This window comes from Cydia fagiglandana, chromosome 7 (genome assembly GCF_963556715.1).
Source record: "Cydia fagiglandana chromosome 7, ilCydFagi1.1, whole genome shotgun sequence".
In the NCBI taxonomy this organism is placed as follows: Eukaryota; Metazoa; Arthropoda; class Insecta; order Lepidoptera; family Tortricidae; genus Cydia; species Cydia fagiglandana.
The window spans coordinates 3,315,220-3,334,049 of NC_085938.1; the positions used below are offsets into that span (position 1 = coordinate 3,315,220).

Genomic DNA, 18,830 nt, shown 5'->3' on the forward strand with positions numbered 1-18,830 from the left:
TAACTTGCCAGTTTGTTGCCAATTTTGGCACAACATATATTATATTTGCTTAATCATCGTAACACGAAAGGAACTTATGTACAAAATGGAACTTAACAACATGTACCGTAGGTAAGTATATTACGAAATAACTGACACACATAGTTAAAGGTGTTAACCAATACCTACACATATATAATTAAAGGTATCCATTTGCAACGACAGCAGGACTATCATACATTACTATGGAAATTGACAATAACACAGACGCGTTCGTACCTACTAGTAGTGCAGCTGCGGTCAGAAATGGAATGTTACCCTTAACATTGATTGATTTTGACATTAGAGACAGCAATGTCGTACCGCAATAAAGATAGATAAAAGATATTTATTCGTGACGTTCACAAAACATGTACGAACATGTACAGACAACAACAGCAAGGAAATAAGACATCAATAAGTGTGCATCACGAAATGGACCCAACTCAGCATCTATAAAGCCAGCGCTGGTCTTCCGTATTAGGCCCATTCGATGAATACTGCAACAGTAACGCTGGTGCAGTCTGAATCCCAAAACACCTTATGAATACTATTTTAAAATAACTTTAGTGAAAATCTACTGTATTTAGAAAATAATTTAGGTACATAATTTGTAATTGGATTTGATTATCTCTTAATTAGAATCATTATTACAAAAAAACTAAATGACCTGCATAAATAAATTATCTTTATTAATATAGCCTCTTTATTAATATTAATTAGGTTTTTAACAATTGGCTCGGTAAGCTGTGAAAGCAGTCATGATCGGTGTAATTAAGGTTTTCTAAATTAAACGAGTAATTAATGACTCATGTCTCATAGATAAAATAATATTTACCTACAGCTAAATTAAAACCAAAATAAAAATACTAAGTATTTCAAAATGTCATGCTGCAGTATTACAGTACGACATTACTGCCGACTACATTGCTGCCATGAATGTCAAAAATCCGGGCAGCAACAACGATTTTGACATATCGCGATTGCAGTGCTGACACAAATTTCAAAAATCCGGGCAGCAACAACGATTTTGACATATTGCGATTGCAGTGCTGACACAAATTTATAAAATCCGGGCAGTAACAACGATTTTGACATTACGCGACTGCAGTGCTGACACAAGTGTCAAAAATCCGGGCAGTAAAAACGATTTTGACATTATGCGACTGCAGTGCTGACACAAGTGTCAAAAATCTGGGCAGTAACAACGATTTTGACATATGCGACTGCAGTGCTGACACAAGTGTCAAAAATCCGGGCAGCAACAATGATTTTGACATAAGCGACTGCAGAACTAACACAAATTTCAAAAATCCGGGCAGTAACTACGATTTTGCCGTATGCGACTGCAGTGCTGAAACAAGTGTCAAAAATCCGGGCAGTAACAACGATTTTGACATTTGCGGCAGCAACGCAGTCGACAGTAATGTCGTGCTACAACTACAATATTGCCGCAGTTAATATGACGACGATAAAACGAGGAACTTGCCATGTACAATCGGCTGCAAACAAAAGTGACCTGCATAGAAGTTTGTAGGCAAAGGTGCTAAGCGAATAGAATTGCAGACTGTACAATCGCCATCAGATATATCGGAGCGGCTAACGCGCTCACAAATATCTGAACACGCCTCTATTGTTAAGGCGTTAGAGCGCGTGTTCAGATATTGTGACCACCTTGGCCGCTCCGATATATCTGATGGCGACTGTACATAGGTAGGTAATTGTTACGGCATGTACAACTATGCCTTAAAATCGGGAAATCACTAAAACAATACACGGTAAGTAAATAAAATAAGCATAGTACTTATAGGGTATTTGACTACTAGTTAATCAAATCGGTTACTTTTTTCGAACTGTCAAAACGATTTTGTTACTATGAAATTTATATAAAACACTAGCATGTGACGTCACAATCAAATTACCTACTCTTTATAGTTTTATACGGGCTTTAAAATAGAAATTGTCTTCATTTAAAGCATTTTTTGTTTATTTTAGGAATAAAAATAACTGCTGTCTACGTTTCTCTATTAATCTTCTGGTGCTTTATTTCATGCATTGGGCAAAATAATTGTATACAGTCAAATACTATTGGAGCGTAAGTATGTAGCATCAAAACGTCAGCGAATTTTCCTATGCCTATCAAAAGAACATTTAAAATCCGCATCCCATCAAATCGATGGCAGACCTCAATAACCCTTGACCTTTTAAAAGCACACAAATAGGACAAATACATACCGTCACTTCGGATATAGGAAGACATGTACCGTATCATAGCACAATATGGAAGTATTTTAATACATTTTGGCACATTAACACGCGTGCGTTCCTATCGGAGTTCAGATTGAAACTGAGCGAGCTTTGAGGGTGGGAGAAATTCCTCCTCTCCCTATGACGGCCATATTGATAAACATTACTTTCAAAATCTCCTAACTTTCGCTTTTCCTCGCTTGGAATATGAACTTTAACAATAAGCGTTAAAACTTAATTTTGCTTGGATGTAATAGAGTTTGTTAGTTTTAGTAAGTCACAGTTTCCGTTTAATGAGGGAGGCAATGCGGCCTATTTGATTTTCACCCAATTCGTGCGCGCTCTGACATTTGTGTACGGTTTGATATTAAGTTTACAGTTTATTATTATAAATATTATAATTCGTATGTCTGTGCTTTATACAAGATCGATTTTTACACACTTTTATTTAGCTTCACCGCTTATATTTGCTTATATAATATATGTGCTTCAAATTAGGTAACTTAAATTTGATCCACTTTCCAGAATCTGATTGAGCTGGAATTTGGCATAAGTACATATAATTATATTTTTGAGCTCCAGTCCGGCTTGTACATATAGTTTATCTAGTTTGTTGAATGAGCCTAATTATTGCCCATAGTTTCAAGTCAAACCAGATGATACCTACAATATAGCTAAGCATAGCTAAGTAAGTTTCCAAAAAAAAAACTCGTCAGTCCATGGCGAAATACCTATTGAGCATAAATCACCAAACAATACCTTACCTAAAGATGAGTAACATCTCGTTTTTGGAAGTCGGTCAAACGCTAGCATAAGCAATTAAAATCTCACTTACTCAAGCAAAACATGAACTAAAACTAAACATAGTATTGTAGCTTCAAAAAGGCTCATCTTACTATGAACATCAATAACATACTCTCCTGTTTAACCAATACCAAACCAATACATTTTGCAACTCAGCTCATATATACACCTGATGCAGTAAAACTAAACTGCCAATTTAAGAAGACCCCTCCGTACTTTACACTTTCATTGACACCACGTCTCTAGTCATCTAGCCGTATATACACAAGCCAAGTTAAATCATGCGTTTCGAATGCACTTTGACGTTATCGCAATACAGGCTAGTTTTGTTTGTTTTGCCAACTGTGACGAAATGCCTAGGCTTGTTGGCCTGAATACCTCGGTCCAAAGACCACGGGGAAACGTCAGATGTTAGCTTATAGTGCTTAGGACGGAACCTAATTATATCTAGGCTACTAGGCCGTTGAGAAGAAAATTACGGTGATAAATGTCACGTATAGTATTAAATAAATAATAAATTATAAGAAAAAGCAAACAATTTTTTGGCATTAGGTAAACAATCCACTTAGAAATAGATTAATACTAGCGACCCGCCCCGGCTCCGCACGGGTAACACAAAACCACAAATTACACACCTAAACCTTCCTCAAGAATCACGCTATTGATTGGTGAAAACCGCACGAAAATCTGTTCAGTAGTTTTTAAGTTTATCGCGAACTCAAAAAACACAAACAGACAGACACGGCGCGGCGGGGGTCTTTATATATATATAAAGGGGCCCACTGATTAACAGTTCGCCGGACGGTATCGGCCTGTCAGTAGTTCGGAACTGTCAAAATTTTGTTCTAACTGACAGACCAATACCGTCCGGCGGACTGTTAATCAGTAGTGATTTAATTTCTGCTCGCTACGAGTAACTTTTATTAAGGAAAAACATCTCCCGCAAGTAATCTATAAAGTCAGATAGAATGATTTCTACATCTACTCATAGGACGTCGACGCCAAAGATATGTTTACACTTTTGCACCTTACTCCTTTGTAATAAGGCGAAAAACGTAAACATATTATTGACGTTGACTGTAGGTTTCAAACGGAAGTTCGAGTAGGTATACACTTAGAAAACGAGGTAGTATTACGGGAAACCCACGTTTTGACGTAATCTAATCTAATCTCTAGCTAACGATGGATAATGACTGGTCTGTATTACTGCATTAAGCTGAACAATCTATGTGAGTCTTAGACATTTCTATCCAATCTGGCAAACTGAATCTATCTTCTTCCATTGACATTTCCTTAGTACCAATTTTTTAACTCCAGGTCCATGGGGTCCCAGCGTGCACAAATTGTTCGCAGAAATCGCGAAGCGTCTGGTTGACTTAACTGGTGACCGACGAGCTGGCGGCTACCTCGCACAACGTATCAGCATTGCGATACAGCGAGGAAATGCCGCCAGCATCCTTGGTACAATGCCTCAAGGGTCTATTTTAGTTTTGAGCTAGTTATTAATTTCGTTTACTAGTATTACCGCTAGGCTCAAATGGGACTGGGCCGGTCACGTCTACCGTATGCATCCGGAGAGGTGGGCTAGCTTAGCCACCAAGTGGATGCCGGTAGAGGAACGTGGCCGCGGTAGGCCCAAACGGAGATGGCGAGATGACCTGGACAGCTTCCTGAACAACTGGCCTGAGGAAGCACCAAATCGGGAGTCGTGGAAATTAAGCAGTGGGACACTCAAATAGGCTAGGAAAAAAAAGTATTACCACTGTACATGGTCACTGAATAAATAATAGTTCTAGGTACAGAAAACACACTCTCTAACAAAACGCGTCTGTTACGATCAGGACAGATATGGCCGCTAGGCGGCTTATGGCTAGCCACCAAAATTGGTGTGGAACGGATGTACTTTTAGCTACCTGTAGCAAAGCGACGAAATCGCGGAGTGAGCCACGCCTGACATGGTGACAATGGGATAAACTATTGATTTTGTTTTAAATTCGGGGTTTAGTTATAAATAATAAGTACGAGCCATTTTCACTGGAAACCATACAACGTCATTTCAATTAAACTGCAACAAATTAAATAATTGTTCCAATTTTACGATCGACAACTCATCAATTTGTAATAAAACACAAACAATGGCAAAATTAACCGCTAACACAATATACGGTGCATTTTGCATTGGTAATTGAGACGGTTGTTTGTAAAATGCAAAGTCAAAGGACAAATAACTGCATTTTTAAAACTGCCAATCATTACCTTCTATCCGTGCAAAGTTGTAAACACAAACCGATAATGCATTTCTAAATTGTAGAGGTAATTACAGACATATTCAAGGAATTCTATATACGAAATATTAGTAGCATGAATTTTTCATATAATATATAATTATTCCACATCTATTTAAAACTTTATTGCACAAAATATATATGTACAACAATGTACAAATGGCGGACTTAATGCCAAATGGCATTCTCATTAAATAAGTATTAAACTAAAACTGAAACTAATTAGGTATCTGAAATCGTTTTAATTGGCTTTGTTGCATGACGTCTATTTTGGACGTTTTACTTAAAAATTCGGTTAACTGCATCACATATGCACATTAATCAAAAATACCGTTAGAAATACGTGTGTCGAGTTATTAGAGCCCACGCGGTGTAATGAAATCAAATTCCAGTTCCACGACCGGTAAGCTACCTGCTACCTGTGAAGACAATGACCCAAATTATGCATTTTTGATAGGTAAGTACTAATAAACCAGAAGAGTGCGAGAAGCGCTGGGTGGCCTAGCGATAAGAGCGTGCGACTTGCAATCTGGAGGTCGAGGGTTCAAACCCCGGCTCGTACCAATGAGTTTTTCGGAACTTATGTACGAAATATCATTTGATATCTACCAGTCGGTTTTCGGTAAAGGAAAACATCGTGAGGAAACAGGACTAATCCCAATAAGGCCTAGTTTACCCTCTGGGTTGGAAGGTCAAAAGGCAGTCGCTTTCGTAAAACTAGTGCCTACGTCAAATCATGGGATTAGTTGTCAAGCGGACCCCAGGCTCCCATGAGCCGTGGCAAAATGCCGGGATAACGCGAGGAACAAGAAACCAGCCAAGTGCGAGTCAGACTCGCGCATCAAGGGTCCCGTAGCATTACGCAAACAACGGCAAAATAATCACGTTTGTTGTATTCCCATACAACCTTAAATATCTATTTTATGTTGTGTAGGTACGTAGGTGAAAAATATTTACTAAATGTACTATTTAACTAAACAGACTTGTAACCATTGTTACCAATAAACTTTCATTTTCATTTTTCATTTTCATTTTATTTTGATTTTAGTATTTGTTGTTATAGTGGCAACAGAAATACATCATCTGTGAAAATATCAACTGCCCAGCTATCACGGTTCATGAGATACAGCCTGGTGACTGACAGACGAACGGACGGACCGACGGATTGCAGAGTCTTAGTAATAGGATCCCGTTTTTACCCTTTGGGTACGGAACTCTAAAAATAAAAAACCGGGCAAGTGCGAGTCGGACTCGCGCACGAAGGGTTCCGTACCATAAAGCAAAAAAAAACCGAAAAAAATGCAAAAAGAAAACGGTCATCCAAGTACTGACCACGCCCGACGTTGCTTAACTTTGGTCAAAAATCACGTTTGCTGTATGGGAGCCCCACTTAAATCTTTATTTTATTCTGTTTTTAGTATTTGTTGTTATAGCGGGAACAGAAATACATCATCTGTGAAAATTTCAACTGTCTAGCTATCACGGTTCGTGAGATACAGCCTGGTGACAGACAGACGGACGGACGGACGGACGGACGGACGGACGGACAGTGAAGTCTTAGTAATAGGGTCCCGTTTTACCCTTTGGGTACGGAACCCTAAAAACTACCCAAAGTATGCATTTTAATAGGTACCTACTCAAAAGCATAACCCTACATTCGCAAAAACCCGTATCAAAAACAACACTTAGCTTTAATCATTTATTTAAAAACAAGATATATACAGTGGTACTACTAAACGATATTAAAAACTATTAGCTTAGATCTAAAATAGGTCCTTGAGGCATTGTACCAAGGGTGCTGGCGGCATTTCCTCGCTGTATCTCAATGCTGACACGTAGGGCAAGGTAGCCGCCAGCTCTTCGGTCCCCAGTTACGTCAACCAGACGCTTCGCGATTTCTGCGAACAACTTGTGCGCGCTGGGACCCCATGGACCTAGAGTTTCAACTCCAATTGGTACTCTCTACCGAGGCCCTAGGTTATATTTGCTAGGTTTTAAAATTTCGGCGCTTTCCGCCGCTCCGCCCGCTTTTACATTAATACGTTGGAGGCGGGACGGACCCAGTGTGTCGCAAAAACAACATCTTAGATAACGAAATATTTTCTCACATTGCATATAGTTCACTCGCTTTAACTGAATCTATCACTCATGTACTTTATTTCGACCTTATAACCATTGTTTTAAAAACACGAACAAAACAAAGACTATTAAGATTTCACTACCATCTTCTAACCTTGCATAATATGCTACCTTTACATAATTAGATAATTACAGCCCTTGGTAATTCCAATCGTTCACACCAGTATAACAAAACCTCCATTTACATACAGTTATTACTGAACCCAAGGCTACGATATACTGACATTACTGACGTACAACTGCTCCGGCGCATCGCAGCGTGATCAAATCTACAATTAGCGACTAAATGACACTTCGACACGCGAAATCTGTGATTGGTCCGAATGATATTGTACGCGACACTGAAATAAGTACTCTTGTACAGATTATATAAGTCCATACTGCGGTTTGCCGGGTGTAATTAGGTTTGACGTAAAAGTGCGAGAAAAGTGAAACTTACTATAAGGAGAATTCCACGGGCTGTCTCGTACAAACGCATTTTATTTTGTATATGAGAATTTGTTTTTGGCGTTTAAAGCCGACGATTATTTTTCTGGTCATATTTTTGACCATTTGTTACAGAAGAAACTTGTATAGGTACCTGCAAGTCTTCAGAAAACTCGCGTTTGTACGGGACAACGATAGCCAATTTCATTGAATGCTCCATAACTTTTAAATATTACAATCGCTTTTCGAGTTATACTTACCAAGAAAGTCTCTAGCGATTTTGATAGCCCACGCGGTACAACTGTTTACGTCATCATAACTTCATAGAAGTTTGACGTTTCAAATAACACTGGCAATGCGTGGGCTATCAAAGTCGCTGCAGGCTTTTCTTGGTCTAACTCTACTACAAAATTAGCTGAATTATTCGATGTGATTTCAATTAGTGTCAGAATGAATAAAATCAATGTCAGAACTCAGATTTTTACAGTTGAAAAACTAATATCCTTTTAACCTTCTTTACTTTAGAAGAATAGTTATTTGTTTTTCAAGGGGGCAAAGTTGTTGTTTAACCGCTCGTGCTAATATTGATACCCTCGGGTAAGCGAAAGATTCCAAATTTGAACCACTAGCGAGTGGTTCAGAAATGGAATCTTGAGCGTTGCGAGGGTTTCAAAGCACGAGGGTTAAACAAAATTTGCCCCCGAGTGAAACACAAAATTTTTCACCACACCAACCCGAAGCAAATATTAAATGTAAAATATCGAACATAATCAAAACAAATCAAATCCAAATGAATGTTATTAAATATTTATTATCCAAAATCATCATTTAAAAGTCAATTCTACCAGCAAACATAAGAAAACAACTCAAAATTTGCATTTGATTACTTTGCCTCACATGTGCATAAAATGCAACTTTGCTATCAGTTTTTAAAGTGCAAAGTAAGCCTTTCCGAGCTGGTGTGGTGAAAAAACTATCATCATCTTCCTCGCGTTATCCCGGCATTTTTTGCCTCGACTCATATATGGGAGCCTGGGGCCCGCTTGACAACTAATCCCAAGAATTGCCGTAAGATTTAGATTAGATTTAGATTTATTTATTTCATAATATGAAATTACAATATAAATTATTTTACCCTAATCTATACGAATTTATATTATGATCGTTAAGTAGGAAAATAACAATTGATTATACGATTATACAAATATCAAGCAATAAGTACACAATTTAAAAACCATTAGAGGCAATCGAATAATTAAGCACTAATTACCACACCCAGAGGATAAACTAGGCCTTATTACATTAGGATTAGTCCGCTTTCCTCACGATGTTTTCCTTCACCGAAAAGCGACTGGTAAATATAGCTTATTCCACCGTCCCCATTCTACCATCGGACTTTTAGACGCACGGCCGGTCTCCATCCTTACTTGGTAGATATTCCACCAATTCGCACGAAGCGCTTTGCTTCTACTTTCCTTATGCGCACTGCCAAGGAATGGAATTCCTTGCCGGCGTCTATATTTCCGTGTTCTTATAACCCGGCAACCTTCAAATCAAGAGTGAACAGGCATCTTCTGGGCGAGCTCGCTCCATCGTAGGCCACGTCTACGCCTCGGCTAGTCTGCGGCCATGAGTAAGCCCATTCATAATAAAAAGAATATATATATATATAAATGATATTTCGTACATAACTTCCGAAAAACGCATTGGTTCAAGTCGCACGTCGCGCTTTTTAGAAGAAAAACTATAGACATTCATTTCATGACGTAACGGCTAAATTGCCTCTTTTATTTTAACTTCCAAGAATGTTGTCAACTTTCAATAACAGTAGAACTTGCTGACCACCGCGTCGAATCGGACTTTGGCCCCTATGCGCGAGCGCACTTGACGCACTCAAACTGATTATTGACCAGATTGATTGCTTTAGGTATTCATAAAGGCTCTACAAACCACAATTAGGTAATACAAGGAGTATTAGCTAATTAGTTTATTAATATAGTTTGGCTTTATCTGTCATTCTGACTTAAGTAATCAAAGGCCATAAATAAACCAATTGAGGCTTGTTAAGTTTTATGAAAATGGGATTATTTTTTATCGGCATAGCCTAGTTAGTGAGCCTGCGAAGCTGGAGGTCCTGGGTTCGAATCTTAGCCAGGGCGTTGTCCGATTAGCAATCTTCACAAAACTGCCGGTCAATAACAAACCCCATACTACGTCACAGTACCTACTATAGCTTACACATCAGACGTGATACAATGATTTTAGTGAATTAAAGGCATGACAGGTACGTTACACAGCCTTTTATTAACTTATTTATAAATAAATCAAAGGCTTTGTAATGTATCTGTCACTCTGCGACACGTTATGCGCCAGCGCATCTATACAGCACTTTCACAACAACAGGATACTAGAGTAAGATGGAAACTGATCCAATAATAAATTGCCAAAGTATGTGTGAGGAGTAGGTGACATTATCTGAGCATTTCTCAAATATTTTGTGACGAAAAAAAATGACGAAGCCTGTTGCGGATATCGTCATTGGTTTGTTTTCGACGAAGCAAGATTGCGGATTTGTATTTGTAGCCACCTGACGAAGCCTGCGTTGTGGATATCGTAATAAAAAATTTGATCATAATTTTATAGATGTTAAATAAAGATGATTTTAAACATTTCGATCACATCTTAGATTTCTATAAAAATTGGTATGCTGGTAAAGTACATGAAGCTGAACAACTTCCACCATATTTCCCAAAACGTCCTAGAAATTATGAAATAGAAAAGAAACATTCCTTTTTTGTTACCAGATTTCCTTGCACATTTGGTAACAAAAAAGGAATGTCTCATAGAAATTTTCTGGGACATTTTGGGAAATATGGTGGAAGTTGTTCAGCTTCATGTACTTTACCAGCATACCAATTTTTATAGAAATCTAAGATGTGATCGAAATGTACAAACTTTTTGAGAAATGCTCATCTTGTGAGTATTTAGGGTCTAGTAGACCCTAAATTCTCACAAGCCGTTAACCGTTTAACTTCGGGTTAGTGGGATGGAGCAAGTGGCACTAAAGATTAAAGATAATAAGCATATTGAAGCTGCGTTTTTTTGCTTACTTCAATAGCCTGACAAACCAATATGTCAGTAGAAAAAGGAATCACATTTAAAACAATTATCGGAGACTGAGTTTTTGCGCTTACATTCTTTAATTTAACCCCTTATTTAAACTAAACTAAACTACAAATACTAAAATCATTTTAGTTAAAAAATAAAAGAATATGGCATTCGTTGTTAACTATTTGTTAAAAGCTAACATGTTACAAATATAATAAAAAGTGAAACCACGGACATACCCGTTCGTGGACATTTTCGACAGCTAGGTAATAATGGGGAAAAGCGAAAGTAAGTTACGTGTAGGTACGCTATTAGATTATTATGATGATATAATCATATCATACATATCATGACGTTAAGTGAGGCCTTTATGCTTTTAATACCAACGTTTCTTTTCTGCTGTCATTTCGAACACGAAACAGTTGAGCATCGTTCGTGACAAAAACGCTAACCGAGTGAAAAAAAGTACGATTTTGGACTTTAAAACCTACTTACTTAAATAAGGCACGTACCTCAAGAAGAATCTTAACTACATAATTTTTTTACAAGTCGTCCTGGTGAAAAAGTCTATAATGAAGGTCAACATGCATGTTATTTCTGTATATTAGTTTAATATATTAGTTTGACAACCCATTACCTCTTACGGTTTACCGAAATATACTCGTCACAACATCTTTGCGATTTCTCGTCTACAAAAGTTCCTTCTAACAGCCGTATTCGCTGAACAATGACAGGCGTCAAATATTAGATATTGAAACGATATGGATCGGATATGTCAGTGTCAAACAAGTGTCAATATTGACGTGTCTTCAAACAAAAAACGTCACTTTTGACACTGACATATCCAATTCATATCGTTTCAATATCTATAGTATTTAAGCCCTGATGGAGCCATAAATAATACACAAAAACTGATTGATTGATATTTATTTGACGTATCTCATTGTTCGAATACGGCTGTAGAACCCCAAATCTTTTTCCTAAGATTTTATGGCACATGCAATTTCAACTGTTTATGTTTTTTAGTCTTAAACGATATTCGTTCATGCGGTCGCCATTATGTCGAATGCGGTTGGCAAAACGGTTGCGGTCCTAAGTCCTACGTTTAGTGGTTACAATAATTGGTTATCCTACTGATGTGTCATTGACCTGGAAATATGGAAAAATACAAGGTGAGCCCGAATAACCTGAGAAACTTCAACCATTATTTTTGATGCTCAATTTCAGTGAAAAGTTGTTAGGGAAAGACAAAAAATTGAAATTGAACTACAGTAAATAATAAGATAAATTCAGAAAAAAAAAACAGAAAACTATTTGTGACGTTGCACGAGTAAAGGTACCGCCATAAAGTACCTTTGCCGGTGGAACTTCACATTTATTATGAATTTTATTGTTTCTCGTTAAAAATTGATAATAAAATAGGTAAGGCTAAATCTGTCACTGTAATTACAACTAACTTACATAACATTTTGTACAGTCAACTGTAAAAGTATGGGTGTAGCCAACTTATTCAAAAATATGTCCCATAGTTCTTAATTCGCTGACATAAGAGCTATGGGAGTTATACATATTTTTGAGATGACTTGTGCACCCATATTTTTACAGTTCACTGTACAAGCCTTTTTTAGAAATGCGCTTACATAGCAGCCCATATTGTCTTGTTACAATACGTATGGTATAAAAACCTACCGTTAACAGTCACAAAGGTTGACATAGAAACTAAATTACCTCTAAAGCACAGCTAGCATATCGTTAACTTTTAACGGTGCCTATTTAAACGACTTCGTAAAGAGTTCTACTTCAGAATCTCCTCCATCCTCATTAGTCTGGACCGTTTTTGGTACGGTCAATGTATTTAATTTCAGTACCATTTCGTATCTTGTCACAGTGACAATCTTCTTCTTGGTCGTTTATACTCTTTGCAGAGTGTCGTGGTCAACAGCTGATATCAGGCACAGATGTTGCTTGCCGTACGATTTCTCGCCATTTTCCGCGGTCGGAGGTCATTCTGGCAAATGCGTTCAGGGGTCCTTCCATGGCAGATTTAATTTGATCAGTCCATCGCATAGGTGGCCTTTTACGCGGTCTTGGTCCGTTTGCTCTACCCTGCACCACTAGACGCTCTATGGAGTCATGGTTTCGTCTCGAGACGTGACAGTGACACTAGTATGAGGTAATCAGCGACTTTTATATTGATTTAAGATAGCTCATATTTCAATAATTAGTAACGTGTTATATTTTAAGCAACTTGTTTTTAATAACTCACGGCGCGATTCGGGAAATGAATTAGACATTCACTAGATATGAAAAATAGTAACGATATGTGACGTTCCATGGCAAAAGGTACCCTATGGCGGTTGGCGCTTACGCTATAACTAACGCCGCTCCAATATTATTGCGGCCATAAGGTACCTTTTGCCGTGGAACGTCACATATCGTTTCTATTTCATATCTAGTGAATGTCTAATTCATTTCCCAAATCGCGCCGATATTCCAGGTGGTTTAAGTATGTAAATATAAATACGCAAGCGCCGACATATAATGGAGTATCAATATTGACTTAAGTATTACGTTCCAACGAGTACCTATCCTATTTAATTAGCACATCTTCGTAAGATTCGCGTTTGTTTATTAGCTTATCTTAGATTTGGTCACAATTTAATGATCTTATGCATTCGCTACACGAATTACACAATAATGGATGCTTACCTCTTAAGCCCGCTCCACACGTGCGCGAAGCCGCGAACACGAGTGTGGAGGGAGCTTTACAGTCTGCTCAAAACGCATGTGGTAGATACAGGTAGGTACCGTCAAGTGGGGTAACTCAGACTCTTTTTTTAATTATGAACAAATTTAAAGAGATTTAAATATTGTAAAAAGTATACTGCTGCCAGCCACGTTAATATTATTATATTAATAATGGGGTTTTATATCCCCACGCAAGCCTATCAAAAGACCGGGATTTATAGGCCCGTGAAATCCAAGGACATACAAATAATTGGGGAATACATATCTCTTTTGTCTAATGTTACTCCTTGTGTCCCCACTTACCCCACTTGACGGATTTATGTGGTGTAATACTTTCACTTAGACCTGTTATTTACTCCTAATACTATCAAGGATATAGTATACATTATTAAAGTCTGTCGGTTTATCGAGGCTCACGGTGTATAGTTGTAACAACGTAATTTGACATTGACATTGATCGGTGTTTATCTTTTTATATCATTATCAATAGTTTGCTTTATTGACATAGTGACAAGTTTAAGATGACATGACACTGACTTTGTCATTGACATTGACAAAAGTTTGTTATCGAAGGCAGTGGAGAGATACTTCTAAATTCGGGCAAACTCGGCTCCGTTCGGCTCAGCATTACTACGAACAATTATTAGGGTTGGCACTTTTTGGAACCGAATACGAGTATTGTAGTCGTATAGTTTGACAAATAAGACAGAGCCTAATAGTCTGTATTCTTAGTTCATTCTAATGTGCTTTGCGGTTAAGCCTCAAGTGGGTGATTATCTCGGCACTCCTGCGTACTCTTAGGCCGTATCGTATGTCGCAACACAGTCGCTGCGCTAAATAGCATTTAGCTGCCGTTAAATAACCCAACTATAGTCTAGTACAGCGGTCGGCAACCAGCGGTCCGCGGGCCGCATGCGGCCCACGGACCTCCCACTTGGGGCCCGCGGACCTCTCACTTGGGGCCCGCGAGCCTCCCGGGCTATTTTGAAGTATTTTGTATGTAATATTGACCGATGACAATGTCTGATAAAGTCATAAATATTAACAAAGTGCGGCCCGCGTTCACTTCGTTAACTGCTATGTGGCCCTTGACTGCTAAAAGGTTGCCGACCGCTGGTCTAGTACCTTGGAGGATATAACCAAACGCAGTAGCCATTAACAGGCGTATCCCTCTGTCGAAACTCTATGACCAATGGTCATACAAATTGTATGGACTAACGTGGCTATTTTTACGTTACGTTTACATTTTGACGTACCCCTCCCCCGCAAAAATCAGCAGACTGTCTAGTTTAGTTACCTATATAAAACAGTTATAGTCGCACCAATAAAAGTCTGCAGCGGATTTGATAGCCCACGCAGCGTAAGTGTTATTTATACGTCATAATTTCATAGAAGTTTGACATTTAATATGACGCTTGCACTGCGTGGGCTATCAAAACCGCTGCAGACTTTTTACGGTCTGACTATATGATAAAATAAAACTTTAAAATCTCGCGTTTTGTACACATATTTAATTTCCCGATATAATTTCATTGTTTTTAGGTACCTTAAATTTCGACGTTTCAACTGAGTCTTTCCGTGACCACAGGCAACAGCTGGTGCAACTCAGCTGAAACGTCGATATTTAACATAAACCCATGAAATTATATTGCGGTAGACCTGTTTGTATAATTAACCCTTAATCAAACGGAACACTTTTCATGAGATTTTTGAAAACTAAGAATGGTTTTTAGGTAATTTGGGTGCGTAGATTACGAAAAAATATGTAAAAAGAATTTTAGTGGGGGGTAAAGGGGGGTTTTGCGGTGGGAAATAATTTCCCGTTATCCGTAACGGAATAGCAAAATTTTAATGAAGTGGGAAATAGTTTCCCATTGTTCGATACGGTTACGAACTTTTTACTAGTTAGTAGCTCCCCCCGGCTTTGCTTGGAATTCAAGTATGATCCTTTGACGTTATCTTCAAAAATCAAAGAAATAAATAAAATAAAATAGAAAACAAAAACAGACACAGATTTTTTGTGTAACAGCCAAACGGGCATGTATTTTTATTTATGGAAACCAATCAAAATTTAGGTGGAGAACAAACACTGGGAAATAATTTCCCACTTGATAAAACCTACCAATTTTTTTTGTAAATCGTACGTTCCGAAACAAACAATGGGAAATAATTACCCACTTACTAAAACCTTAAAATCTTGGCTAAATCATATCGATATCACGATTATTTTCAAGCAAAACACAGGGAAAATAAGTCTAGTTTATGATAGTATTCAGTGTATGCACTTAAAAGATTTTTTTTCGCACTTAACCTCAAAACACTAAAAAAATTGTCGTTATTGCAAAAAAAAATCACAACAACTGACATTGACTTTGACTTATGGTCACAAATGGCGGCCATTAGAAAAGTGTTGCCATTTTTCAAATTCAAAATGTTACTAAGATTTTAAATCTGTATGGTTGGTATCGCTGAGTGCTGCCTTTAAAAAGAAAAAAAAAATTCGTAAATTAGAATGAAGTGGGAAATAATTTCCCAATATTTGATTAAGGGTTAAATACATAATACATATAATACGCTAAGCTAAGTATCAGTTTATTCTGAGATGAGAACCATTTACCTGCTTATAACCACTATTATAAATCGGATCGCAAACGAACGACCTTGTGAACGCATCGCATGTAAAACAAGTATGTACAAGTTGCATTTAACCATTCATAAGCAATACCTAATAAATAGGTGTAGCAATGCATTCCGTTGACTTTTGACCTGCATTATTAGCTGCACATGTTACGTCTTCCGCCTGCAATGTATACACAGAAATACCTAGTACAAAGTACGGATTAATTTTGAATAATTAGGGTTCCGTACCTCAAAATGAAAAAACGGAACGGACGGAACCCTTATAGGATCACTCGTGCGTATGTATGTTTGTCCGTCTGTCACAGGCTATTTTCTCGGAAACTACTGGACCAATTAAGTTGAAATTTGGTACACATATGTAAATTAGTGACCCAAAGATGGACATATTTTTTTTATAATTTTAGAATACATAGGTTCGAAGTTATTTAAGAAAATAGCCAAAAATTACCATTCCCCCCACTTTATCTCCGAAACAACTGGGTCTAAAATTTTGAAATAAATACACAAAGTAGTTCTTTACCTATAGATGACAGGAAAACCTATTACAAATGTGCAGTCAAGCGTGAGTCGGATTTATGTACGGAACCCTAGAAACGCGAGTCCGACTCGCACTTGGCCGGTTTTTTTACGGTTTAGTCTCACTTGTTTTTAGTCACTCGCGCGACAAGTTTCGGAGAGAGGAGAGAGTGCTTGAGAAAGGAGACCTAGGCTCTCCGAAACATATCGCGCGAGTGACTAAAAACTAGAGATGCAACGGATAGTTGTTTGGCCGGATACCGGATATTCGGCCTGACCATCGGCCGAATATCCGGTATCCGGCCGCCGAATATTCGGCCAGCGGAAACATACCTACATTTCGGTTTTTCAGGTGCGCATTCTGCAGGTTTGACCCGTTTCTTAGTGAACGTTCGCGCGAACACATTTCTAGATTCGAAATGAGTACGCGTGCAAGTCAGTGGAATGTTTAAATTGTTTTAAAATAATAAACAAGTACGATTATGACCGTGTCTGTTTCTAAAATCCAATTTGTTTACTCCAAAATCAACCATTGTTACTATCCGGTATCCGGCCGGATAGTATGTCACTATCCGGTATCCGGCCGGATAGTATAATAATGGCCGAATAGGCCGGATACCGGATAGTAACCGAATATCGGGTGCATCTCTACTAAAAGCAAGTGAGTCTAAACCGTAAAATTATTCAATGTTAGTATGTCTCACAACAGTTTAAATTCGATTACGGATTAATTGTTTTAGACATTTTAAAATATCCTTTGGCGTCTTGTCACATTGGCGTCTCCCGAGCGTCGGGGTTTATAAAGTCTATCCCCCTTATTCATAAACGTTTACTAAAGTTGACAAGCCGATAATAATCGTTTGTCCCTTTCCATCATACCAATACGTCGGAAAGGGACAAACGATTATTATCGCCTTCTTAACTTTAGTAAACGTTTATGAATAAGGGGGTATATCTTTAGGTATTTAAATAAAAGTACTTAAACAAAACCTAACCTCAAATGGCTCCTGAAGCCAGGTGAGGGGACTTTAGGTACGCCCCCTCTCAACTTTGATTCTATTTCTTGATCAGCCCTATATCAGGCGTGGCTCACTCCGCGATTTCGTCGCTTTGCTACAGGTAGCTAAAAGTACATCCGTTCGACCCCAATTTTGGGGTTTGCCATAAGCCGCGCGTGGCGCTGTCGCCACCTACTTAGCGGCCATATCTGTGCTGATCGTGACAGACGCGTTTTGTTAGAGAGTGTGTCTTCTGTACCTAGTACTATTATTTATTCTGTGCCTATATTCAATACTTATTGCGGCGACATACAACTGCAAATTGATTGCGTGATGTCAACAAGCTATTTTTCCGAATCATCAAATTCAATTACCATAACAGTGTGAACCATGTGAATCATTAGGTACCATTATAGGGATCGTGCGCGTTGAAGGGTCTGCCATCTTGTGGCCTGAATCGGAAACATTATGTGTACATCCCTTTCTAAATGACACCCTTTCAGCTATTTAGGTTTGTCAAATTCAACTCATTTATCTTATCTGTGGTCGTGCACGCAAGTGGACGTCAAGTGGGGCCAACCCTAATAATTGCTCGGAGTAGGGTTACGAGATGTCAGAAATTTTCCTGACATGTCAGGAATTTCGGCCGTTTGAGAAGAATGCGACCGGAATACGAAAATGTCAGGAATTTTAGTGAATCAACAGACTTTTCTATTATCACATTGACTTACATAAATCCAAAACAAATCAAGTTTAAACATGTAGGTATCAATCAAACATACATAGATATCGTTTACGGCTAGCCTTCCCGTCACCGATATATGCATCAAGAAAAATATTCTCATATAAGGAATTTTGTCAGGAAATTCCGAATTTGGATCTGGTAACCCTAGCTTGGAGC

The 18,830-nt window shown here is 38.2% G+C and overlaps 1 protein-coding gene across 2 annotated transcripts in view; it reads right to left on the bottom strand.

Moving 5' to 3' along the window:
* The window catches only part of LOC134665723 (very long chain fatty acid elongase 7), a 44,760-nt gene that overhangs the window by 11,032 nt on the left and 14,898 nt on the right, over positions 1–18,830 (bottom strand). Inside the window, exon 1 of one of the 2 annotated variants that reach the window (XM_063522695.1) lies at positions 2,254–2,359. The exons of the other annotated variant lie outside the window; for it this stretch is intronic. The gene's annotated coding sequence lies outside the window, so the exon portion shown is untranslated. Of the gene's footprint in view, positions 1–2,253; positions 2,360–18,830 lie in introns of those variants that run through there. 2 annotated transcript variants of the gene reach the window in all.